Source organism: Dasypus novemcinctus, chromosome 2 (genome assembly GCF_030445035.2).
Source record: "Dasypus novemcinctus isolate mDasNov1 chromosome 2, mDasNov1.1.hap2, whole genome shotgun sequence".
NCBI classification, from domain to species: Eukaryota; Metazoa; Chordata; class Mammalia; order Cingulata; family Dasypodidae; genus Dasypus; species Dasypus novemcinctus.
In genome coordinates, this window is record NC_080674.1 from 71,512,000 (window position 1) to 71,524,319 (window position 12,320).

At 38.6% G+C, this 12,320-nt stretch overlaps 1 protein-coding gene and 1 pseudogene across 1 annotated transcript in view; one reads left to right on the forward strand and one right to left on the reverse strand.

Annotated features, from left to right (window-relative positions):
* The window catches only part of GTF2H2 (general transcription factor IIH subunit 2), a 116,606-nt gene that overhangs the window by 53,024 nt on the left and 51,262 nt on the right, over nucleotides 1-12,320 (forward strand). The window lies entirely within an intron of this gene.
* On the reverse strand, nucleotides 9,070-9,867 carry LOC101411377 (transcription initiation factor TFIID subunit 9B pseudogene; annotated as a pseudogene).

A 12,320-nucleotide genomic window follows, 5' to 3' on the forward strand; every position in this document is an offset into this window, starting at 1 on the left:
ATATCTTGAAGATGTCAATCTTACCCAAACGGATTTAGAGATTAAATGCAATACCAATCAAAATTCCAGGAGCCTACTTTACAGAATTAGAAAAGGCAATTACCAAACTCATTTGAAAGGGAAAGTGCATCCAAATAGCCAAAAGCATTTTGAAAAAGAAGAGCATCCCTGCCTCTGTCCTGCTTTTTGGGTCTTTTTTGACACATTCCACCATCCCACCTCAGATTGCTTCCAGCAGTCAAAATGGTGATGCAGATCGAGAGCCGGGAAGATATTCAGACAGCCTTGAACAGTGCTGGAGGTAAACTTGTAGTAGTTGACTTCTCAGCCACAGGGTGTGGGCCTTGTAAAATGATCAATCCTTTCTTCCATTCCCTCTGAAAAGAATAACAAGGTGGTGTTCCTTGAAGTAGATGTAGATGACTGTCAGGATGTTACTACAGACTCTGAAGTCAAATGCATGCCAACATTTCAGTTTTATAAAAAGAGACAAAAGGTGAGTGAATTTTCTGGCACTAATAAGGAAAAGCCTGAAGCCACCATTAATGAATTAAGCTAATCATATTTTCTGGACATATAATCAGCTGTCAGCATTTAAAACTTAACTTGTAATTTTTTTATTTACAAAAAAGAAAGGTCACATATGAAGACTGTATACCCAACTGCCATCTCCTTATAAATTACAATAAAATATTCTACCCTTTAAAAAAAAGAAGAAGACTGTTGTGGGAGGAATTTTACTGCCTGACTTTGAAACATATTACAAAGCTACAGTGGTCAAAACAGCATAGTACTGATATAAAGATGGACAAATCAGTCAGAGGAATAGAATTGAGAGTCCAGAAATAAACCCTCATTCTACAGCTAACTGGTTTTTGACAAACCTACCAAGTCCATGTTAATGGATCAAAACAATCTCTTCAACAAATGTTTCTGGGAGACCTGGATATCCATAACCAAAAGAATGAAAGAGGACCTTTATCTCACTCCTTATGCAAGAATCAACTCAAAATGAATCAAAGACCTAAAAAGAAAAGCCAGGACCATAAAACTACTAGGAGAAAATGTAGGGAAATATTTTTAAGACCTTGTAGTAAATGGTGATTTCTTGGACCTTATACCCAAACATGTGCAACAAAAGAAAAAAATAGAAAAAAATAGATAAATGGACTTCCTAAAAATTAAACACTTTTGCACCTCACAGGACTTTGTCAAAAAGGTGAAAAGGCAGCCAACTCAATGGGAGAAAATATTTAGAAATCACATGTCCAATAAAGGGTTAATGTCCAGGATATATAAAGAGAGGTTACAACTCAACAATAAAAAGATAAATGACCCAATTAAAAAATGAGCAAAAGACTTGAGTAGACATTTGTCCAAAGAATTACAAATGGCAAAAAAAAGAAAACAAACAAAAAAAACACATGAAGAGGGAAACGGACTTGGCCCAGTGGTTAGGGCGTCCATCTACCACATGGGAGGTCCACGGTTCAAACCCTGGGCCTCCTTGACCCATGTGGAGCTGGCCCATGCACAGTGCTGATGCACGCAAGGAGTGTGGTGCCACACAGGGGTGTCCCCATGTAGGGGAGACCCATGCGCAAGGAGTGCGCCCGTGAGGAAAGCCGCCCAGCACGAAAGAAAGTGCAGCCTGCCCAGGAATGGTGCCCCCCACACTTCCCGTGCCACTGACAACAACAGAAGCGGACAAAGAAACAAGACGCAGCAAATAGACACAGAGAACAGACAACCGGGGGAGGGCGGGAATTAAATAAAATAAATAAATCTTTTAAAAAAAACACACACACACATGAAGAAATGCTCAACCTCACTAATGATTAGGGAAATGCCAATCAAAACTACAAGACATCATTTCACACCTATTAGAATGGCCACTATTAAAAAGACAGAAAACTACAAGTGTTGGCGAGGATATGGAGACATAGGAACACTTTATCACAGTTTTTGGGAATGTAGAAGGGAAAGGGCACTGTGGGAGACTGTTTGGCAGTTCCTAAAGAAGTTGAATATAGACTTGCCATGAGACCCTGCAATACCACTACTGGGTATATACCCAGAAGAACTGAAAGCAGTGACACAAACAGACATCTGCACACTGATGTCCATAGTGGCATTATTCATGATTGCCAAAAGCTGTAAACAACCCAGGTGTCCATCAACAGATGAATGGATAAACAAATTGTGGTCTATTCACACAATGTAATATTATGCAGCTCTAAGAAGAAATGAAGTCATAAAGCATATGTGATGGTTAGGTTATTGTGTCAACTCAGCCAGGTAATTGTGCTCAGTAGTTTGGTTAAGGAAGCACTGGGCTAACTGTAATACAAGGGCATTTATGGACTTTAGTCACCATTGACTTTAATGCAGTGGTAAATCATAGATAACTGATTACAATTACATCAGTCAGGGAGATTGCCATCAACAATAAATGATGCTTTATCCAATCAGTGGAATGCCTTAAAAGGGGAAGTGATTCCAGCATTGAGTGAGAATTTCCCAGCTCATCTTTGGAGAGCCAACATCTCCCAGAATTCGTCAAGAACCTTCTTTGGACTTTCATTGGAGCCCCTGTTTGCAACCTGCCTGCAGAACCTGGACTTGTGCATCCCCATGGTCACATGAGAGACTCTTATAAAATCACATACTATTGACAGATATCTCTTGTTGATTCTGTTTCCCCAGAGAATCCTGACTAATACAGCATATGACAACATGGATGAACCTGGAGAACATTATGTTGAGCAAAGCCAGTCAGACACAAAAGGACAAATACTGTAGGATTGTGTTACTATGAACCAAATTATTGTGTAACATATTGTATGATTAAAAAAAAATTATATGTATCCAGTACATATAATTAAGAACTGAATGCTTTTATTCTACTGTGTTTTCTTTTTAGTTTTTAATTGTTTATATTTTCAATTATTAAATGTGCAAAGTAAAATTAAAAAAAAAGAAATAAAAGGTGTCCAAATCTGAAGGCAAGAATAAATCTTTCACTATTTCCAGATGATATGAACCTATACCTAGAAAGTCCCCAAAAATCTACAACAAAGCTACTAGAGCTAATGAACAAGTTCAGCTAATGAACAAGGGGGTAGGATACAAAATTAATATGTAAAAATCAGTAGTGTTTCTATACACTAATAATGAGCAATCTGAGTAGGAAGTCAGGAGAAAAATTCCATTTATAATAGTGACCAAAAGAATCAAATATTTAGGAATAAACTTAACCAAGGATATAAAGCACTTATATTCAGAAAACTACAGTGCATTGCTAAAAGAAATCAAATGGAAGGACATTCCATGTTCATGGATTGGAAAACTAAACATCATTAAGATGTCAGTGAGTGATATACTTCAATAAATTAATTTTTTAAAAAAGTTATAGGACGTTCGTAGAAGCAGTTTCTAAACTCAGGGATTTCGGTGTAAATGGCTGAATCTGGGAATACAATTAAGTACATATCTATGAATTGATACTGATAAAAAAAAAGGTAACTTCAGGCAGAGCAAGATGGTATCTGAGTAAGTACACTGTTGTCATCTCTCTTACAAAAGACTGGCTGTGTGGTAATGGAATCCTACCGGAGCAGGCTGTTTCAGGAACCTGCAGGGCAGGAGGTGTCTGTACATGGATCTGGAGAGACTGCGGCAGAATTGGTGTTTGCTCAAGGTAGAACTGCGAGTTTCTAACACTGAACGAGGCAGCCATGGGAAGGTAAATCCCTACCCCGCCTGGGTTAAGAGCCACGACGTTCACTGAGAACTGCCGGTCGTGGGGTGGAGTTTCAAAGCCCCAAGTCCCCCAAACGTGTGAACCCCTGTGGCCCATGCTAAATACCCAAGTCCACATTCTTCTGGGCCTCTGTTTCCTGAGCCCAGCACTCCCAGGAATCTGGCATTGTCCTACTCCTCTGGACGCGGACTAACTCCGGAAGTGGGAGAGTTTTGGTGGGACGTGCAGAGGGGCCAAGGAGTGCAGGTTCAATTTCCTGGGCCCCCCTTTTCATTGAGTTTGGAGGAGATAATTAGCTTTGAGTAGAGCCTAGGAATAGAGAAGGGGCAAATCTGGTGAGAGAGCCCAATCTACCTAAATGCCCTGGGATAGGAAACTTGGCCTGGGAGAAGGTGGAGTCAGAAAATTAACCAGCCCCCTTGTAGCACACCTAAGGCATAGGGATAGTAGGACGTGCTTTACAGGCTCCCAATAGCATATTTAGGCTTCCTGGCAAGGGATGGGTGCTTTCTCAAAAAATTAAGAGTCATTATTTTCTCAGGTGAGTTGGTTCACCAGGGACCCATTTGAATTTCCTACAGGAGCCCTCATGCAGCCTTCCTGCTGCCTTGGGAGAGAAGGAAGGGAGGAAGGGAGAAAGGGGGAAGGTCAGACTCCTAAGCAGTTTATTCAATTGCAAAGAGGATTCATTATCTGAGGCCTTGTCTGGTCTTTTTGTTAGTCTGTTTTCTTGTTTTTTCTTCCTCTTTATCCCCCCCACTGCCCCCCCATTTTTTTTCTTTTTCTTTTTCTTTTTTCTCCCCATCTGCTTTTTTCTTCTCTCTTTCTTTCTCCCTTTTACCCCCTTTTTTCTTTTTTTTTTATATTAGTGCTGCAGGCAACATTTCTTATTTGCTGTGCTTCCTCATCCTCAATTTTCTCTTTTCTCTGTGTACTGATTTTGGCTACCAATGCTATCCCGTTTCCTTTACATCATTCTCTCCTCCATCATTTATTGTTTCTCTTACAGTTCACCTCTCTCTTTTTAGCGCCCAATATTTCTGACTTTTTATCTAATACCTCTAATCTGTTTTCTATCATTTATTCACTTTTTATGTTATTGTCCTCTCTTTTCTTTTTCCTTCTCTCCTGACCACACTGACCTTTTAATTCATGGTATATTCCTCCCCATATTCAGTTTAATATCTCATTACAGGTACTCAACTTTTTTATGGTTATAACTATACACAGCTTTCATGAGTTCTATGTCCATTCTCCTAGATCTCACATGGTTCTTCTGCTAACACTCACTATCAATACTACTATTATATTTTTCTTTTCTTACCCCTTTTGCTTTCTCTGGGCCTAATATTTTCCTTCAAGGGAATTTAGCCAACAACAAGGAAATAGAATAAGAAAAAAAAAAGTGACAAAGAGAAGACTTAACATGCACACAAAAACAACAACTAATTAAACCCCAAGGCCAGAATAAGAAGATAATCAACAGAATAAGCCCAACAAGATAAAATGATGACTAGACAGCAACAAAAAACTACAGACCATACCAATAATCAGGAAAACATGGCCCAATACAATGAACAAACTAAAAACCAGGAAGAGAAGTGAAATGCTGAATGAGTAATTAAAGCTCTCAGAACATGTATCATGGACCAATGCAATGAAGTGAAGGAAGAGATTAAACATATTAAGAAAACACTTGGAGAGCATACAGAAGAAATTGTGATCATGCACAAAAAGATCACAGAGATGATGGGGATCAATAGCACAATCCAAGAAATAAAAAATACACTCTCAGCAAATAACAGCAGATTTGAAGAGGCAGAGGAAAGAATTAGTGATGTGGAAGACAGTACCTCTGAAATCAAACAGATAGTAGTATTAATCGATAAAAAGATAGAAAAAAATCCAGCAGGGACTTAAAAACCTGAATGACAATGCAAAATGCACAAACATTGCATTTTAGGCATCCCAGAAGACAGAGAAGGGAAAGGGGACAGAAGGGATGTTGGAGGAAATAATGGCTGAAAACTTCCCAAACCTATTGAGGGAGATGGATATACATGTCCAGGAAGCACAACACACCCCAAACAGTATAAATCCCAACAGGCCTACTCCAAGACATATACTAGTCAAATTATCCAATGCACAAGACAAAGAGAAAAAACTAAAAGCAGCAAGAGAAAAGAGAACCATCACATACAAGGGAGGCTCAATAAGATTAAGTGCTGATCTCTCATCTGAAACCATGGAGGCAAGAAGGCAGTGGTATGGCATAGTCAAGGTACTAAAAGAAAAGAATTTCCAACCAAGAATACTCTATCCAGCAAAGCTAGCATTCAAAAATGATGGAGTGTTCAAAATATTCACAGATAAACAGAAACTAAGAGAGTATGCCAACAAGAAACTTACCCTTCAAGAAATACTAAAGGGAGTTCTGCAGGAGGAAAGGAAAAAACAGGAGAGACAGAGTTCGAGGAGAGTGTAAGAACTACTAAAACTACAAAAAGAGGGAAAAAATCAAACAACATAAGACAAAAATACAAATTCAAAGAAAATATGGCTAATATAAGTAATTCCTTTAAAGTGATAACACTAAATGTCAATGGATTAAACTTACCTGTTAGGAGACACAGATTGGAAGATTGGATAAGGAAATATGTCCCATCTATATGTTGCCTACAAGAAACTCATCTTAGACCCAGGGATTCAAGGAGGTTGAAAGTGAATGGCTGGAAAACAATTTACAAGCAAACAATAACCAAAAAAGGGCAGGAGTAGCTATATTAATATCTGTCAAAATAGACTTTAAGTACAAAACAATTGTGAGAGACAAAGATGGACACTACATATTAGTGGAAGGGATAATCTTTCAAGAAGAATGAACAATCATAAACATTTATGCTCTTAACAATGGTGCCTCCAAATATGTGAGGCAAATACTGGAAAAACTAAGTGAAAGAATAGATGTCTCTACAATTATATTGGGGGACTTTAATATACCACTATCAACTATGGACAGAACATCTCAAAAGAGAATCAATAAAGAAACAAAAACTTTGAACAGTATATTAGAGGAGCTGGACCTCATAGACATATACAGAACATTACACCTGAATGCAGCAAGATATACATTTTTCTCAAGTGCACATGGATCATTCTCCAAGATAGACCATATGCTAGGCCACAAAGAAAGTCTCAATGAATTCAGAAAGATCAAAATCATACAAAATAATTTCTATGACCACAGTGGAGTGAAGCTGGAAATCTGCAAGGGCCAGAGGTCCAGATTTTGCAACAAGATATGGAAATTAAACAACACACTCTTAGAAAAACAGTGGTTCAAGGAGGAGATCTCAAAAGAAATTTTTAAAAAAGATTTATTTTTATTTATTTCTCTCCCCTCCCCCCCCCAGTTGTCTGCTCTCTGTGTCCATTCGCTGTGTGTTCTTCTGTGTCCAGTTCTATCCTTATCAGAGGCACCGGGAATATTGTGTCTCTTTTTTTTTTTTTTTTAATGTTCAGGTTTTTTTAATAATAACCTTGGAACAAATACATTAATAATAAATCCTTATACTTGTATAGCATTTTACAATTTTGGAAGAACTTACACATCTACCAATTAAACCCTCACAACATCCCTGTGAGGTAGGAAGAGTAGGTGTTATTTTCCTGTCACTGGAGAGGAAAACAAGGCTCAGAGGTGAAATAAAGTCACAGAGTTGGTAAAATAGTGGAGCCAGGTCTAGAACCTAGGTCTTCTGGCATGCTGCCTCCCTGAGAACATTCAAGTTTCACTATCCTGTGCTATATAATCAACATTTCTCTCATGTTGATCAGATCTGTGTTTAATAAATTTTATATCCCCTTTTCCTAATACTCCAAAACACTCAAAACTGATGGACATTTCTACCCTTTTATGGAGTGACTTCTCACAGGCTTATCAAGCACCATCCAAAGATGAAACTTGTTTTAACCTTTGAGGGTCCTTGGCTATAAATTCTAAATTAGGATATGAACAATTTATTTTAGAAGATTCTGCAAAAGTATTCCTTAGTCAAGCTTACTTAAACTCAAGAAATACAGAACAGGTCTGATTATATTTGAATTTTGCAATCTTTCCCACTAAAATTTTTAGATGTGTGTAAATGAAAAATAGGGAAAGGTGTTTAGCCACATAGCCACACTGGGAAACCTATGCAGAGTGTACCTAAATGCAAGTCACATCACACAAACTTGTTTTCCTTCTTGGTCTGGTTGAGGAAGGAAAACCATTAGCATCTACTTTGAGGTTTGATCCCATCTTATATGTGACATCCTCAGCATCAAGCTAGAAAAAGGATCTGAATTCTATGAATAGGGTTCAAGCAGTAGCAACCAAAGAATATGTGCTATAAGGGAAGAAAACACTTGCTCTAAAGTGGTTTTGCCTCAGTCCAGTGTAACTATACTTATCAAGGCAGATTTTTAATAAGCTATCATATCTTTGTTAAATTTAAAATTCTGGAATTGGGTGGAGTTATCAACTTTGAATAAAAGATTGAAACTGAATATTAACTACTTGTCAAAAGCAGAGTAAAGCTCAACAAGCCAAAAAGGCAAGGGAAAAACCAAACAACTTCTGTATATACATAAAAACAGCAAATATAACCTGCAGTTTAAAATGAAACATCAGGCATGAAGACATGTTTTAAAAATATGAAAACGATACTCAACTGTATTATCAGGAATGCTTTAAAAATTCCAGTTTTGGCTTTTTTTAATTAAAGAGGAATAGGGAGAAACTTAAGCCTACAGGGGGTAGAGAAAATGATGGGATCTAGAAAGGGTGTTGAGAGGTGGGAAGTTAGGAAAGACCAAAAATAGAAATGTATTCAAAATGAATTCAGAATTCTTCTAAATCCATCTTGTTCACACAGTGTTTCCTAAATTGAGAGTTTTGGTCAAAGAATTTAGTGACAATAAAAGTGGCCATTTACCTTACAAAGAAAGTAGCATTTACATGTAGATTAGAAATTATGGTGTTAAAGATTAGTCACTGACCCTACTGAAGAAATTAAAATTTATGTTGCTGTCAGTGATACATGGCAGAAAACTCCTTCGAAAAATAGAATTTTCTGTAGGACTTGACATTAATGAAGCTCTTAAACAGTTCTTAAATTTTCATCCTTTAAAACCTAATGCAAAAAACATTCCTACTCTGACTAATGAAATCTAACGGTTTTAACTAAGGTGAAGAATATTGCAGGTACATTTTTTCCTAAGGTACAACTTGAGAAGATCTAGAATACCTAATTCAGTATACTGGGCTCAAATCAACTAAACTTTTGAAATGCATCAAGGCTAGATTACATTCTTTACATAGTATCATTGTCATCATCTTCATGTTTTCTCTTCAATGGGTTTGATTCATTGGCCACATTCTGTGATGAAACCATGTTGGTTGTAATAAGAATATTTTTGGGCCCAATCATTGAAGGATTAATTAGGACATTTGGAAATGCAGTTGTTGCAGGAACTGGTTTGGTAGATGTGGACTGAGCAGGTGGAATCTGCACCGTAAATCTTTGGCTTGTCACTGACACAGGAGTTGCAACTTTATTTGGAACAGATACTGTTTGTGGGGCTGCTATTGTAGGAGTGGTAGGTCTGCTACTAATAGCACCAACACTTAACCGTGGAACTAGTCTTCCTTGGTTAGGTCCCTTTTTAATCAAGGACTTCAGCCTATAGTTTGGAGCTGTTAAGCAGTATCCGTCCGGTGGTAGTCTAGGTCCTGCATATGGCTTAATCAGTGGTAAAGGGGTTTGATTTTTCTGCCTTGCAATATCTAGTAAAAAATCTCTTGGAGGAGGAGAGGTAAAAGATTGGTCAGCGCGACACTGGATTGCCAGTCTCACATCTGCATCAACATTAGGTTTCTTAGCATAGCTTGAATAAATTTTTGCATCATCCAGAATTGTAGTCATATATCGGAAAGCAAATTCCAACATTTGATTTATAACCCGTGGCTCGTACTCTGTAATTCCCATATCCTTCAGGATCTGTGCCATCACCAAGGCATCTCTCGGAGCGTTCTTGGGAGCCGCCATCTTTCTCAGCTCCATGTTATCCAGCCCTGTGTCTCTTTTTGTTGCGTCATCTTGCTGTGTCAGCTTTCCATGTGTGCTGCACCATTCCTGGGCAGGCTGTGCTTTCTTTTGTGCTGGGCAGCTCTCCTTATGGGACACTCTCCTTGCATGTGGGACTCCCCTATGTGGGGGACACCCTTGCGTGGCATGGCACTCCTTGCATGCATCAGCCCTGCACATGGGTCAGCTCCACACAGGTCAAGTAGGCCCAGGGTTTGAACCATGGACCTCCCATGTGGTAGACGGACACCCTATCCATTGGGCCAAGTCCACTTCCCTCAAAAGAAATTAATAACTACCTTGAAACTAATGAAAATGATAACACAACATACAAAAACTTAGGGGGTGCAGCAAAAGCAGTACTGAGGGAAATTTATAGCCATGAATTCATACATCAAAAAAGAAGAAAGAGCTAAAATTGAAGAACTAACCGCACACTTGGAGGAATTAGTGAAAAAACAACAAAGTAACCCCAAAGAAAGAAAAAAGAAAGAAGGAACAAAGATAAGAGCAGAACTAAATGAAATAGAAAATAAAAAACACTTGAAAAGATAAACAAAACCAAGAGCTGGTTCTTTGAGAAGATGAATAAAATTGACAAACCCTTAGCTAGACTAACAAAGGAAAAAAGAGAGAAGATGCAAATACACAGAACAAGAAATGAGAAAGGAGATATCACCACTGATCCCACAGAAATAAAGACTATCATAAGAGGACACTTTGAAAAACTATATTCCAACAAGAAGGACAACTTAGAGGAAATGGACAAATTCCTAGAAACACATAAGCAGCCTCTATTGAAGAAAGAAGAAATTGACAATCTCAATGAACCAATCACAAGTAAAGAGATAGAATCAGTCATTAAAAACCTCCCAACTAAAAAGAGCCCTGGGCCAGAATGCTTCACAGGTGAATTCTACAAAACATTCCGGAAAGAACTAACACCAATCTTGCTTAAACTCTTCCAAAAAATCAAAACAGAAGGAACATTGCCTAACTCATTCTATGATGCCAACATTGCCCTAGTACCAAAGCCAAACAAAGATACCACAAGAAAGGAAAATTACAGACCAATGAACCTCGATGCAAAAATCCTCAACAAAATACTTGCTAATCATATTCAACAACACATTAAATGAATTACACACCATGCCCAACTGGGATTCATTCCAGGTATGCAAGGATGGTTTAACCTAAGAAAATCTATTATATCGCTGTGGAAGGGAAAAGGTTTTATAATGGATATGTGGGAGTACTGTATATTGTATATATGAATTACTGTGATCTAAGGCTCTTGTGAAGAGAAGCTCAATAATTAGGGAAAAAAGAAAAGAAAAAGATAGGATGTAGAATTTTTCCAAATGAATATGTATTCTATATCTAACCTTTAAACTCATTGCTATATTCCATTTTAATATTAAGAGAACCTGACATTATATTGGGCTTCACTTTTCAGGAAGTTTTGGATCACAGAGTGGTTCAACAATAGCAGCAGAGGAATACTGGTATGGGATGTTACTGACAGGGGACATATGGTTGACAGGGAGTTATACAGGGCATGTGTCCAGGGTGCATGGAAATGTTTGGATATACTTATAGTGGAAACAATTAAAAACAACAGCTGGGGGGGTATTGGGTTCCTGGCCGGGGGGGGCGGGGCTCTGTTGTGGTCCCTAGGGGAGCTGCAATGGCAAGGACCAGGAAGGAATGAGGGTCCAACAGTGACCCCCTGATACTAATGACTATGCTTGTGAGACTATACACCTGAAATAAGAACAAGGCCTAGAGCAGCACTGTGCCTAAGAGTTCCCTCCTGACAGCCTCCATGTTACTCAAATGTGGCCAGTCTCAAAGCCAAACTCAGCATGTAAATGCAATGCCTTCCCCCCAGCGTGGGACATGACACCCGGGGATGAGCCTCCCTGGCACCGAGGGATCACTACCAAGTACCAGCTGATGACGTTACTAGAAAATGACCTTGAATTAAAGGTTCAATGCGGACCAGCAGAATATCCCTGTCTACATATAATAACAGGAGTTAAAAATGCTGTTTGACCTAAAGTAAGGGGGAAATGGAAAGGACAAATGAGTATATATGGCTATGAGTCTCTAAAAAAGAGTCTGGAGGTTGTCAGAAGGATTGCCCTTATGCACACCTGAGCAGAGTCTCAGAGACAGATAAAGTAGATACAACCCCAGGTATTGGTTCTTTCGAGGGCTAAAGACCCCCAGGTTCTATGGTCATGGCAGATGGAGTTCACTGCCATGTCAATTGGCCCTTCTTTGGAGCTGGTGTTTCTGCGTGATGGAGCTGGACTCAGATGTGATCTCTTTTCACCAGCCTTTCATGCTACTTTACTGGAATTGTAGTTGGTGCTGGGGCTTAAGATATATCTAGGGGATTTGAATCTCTGGACTGACAATATGAT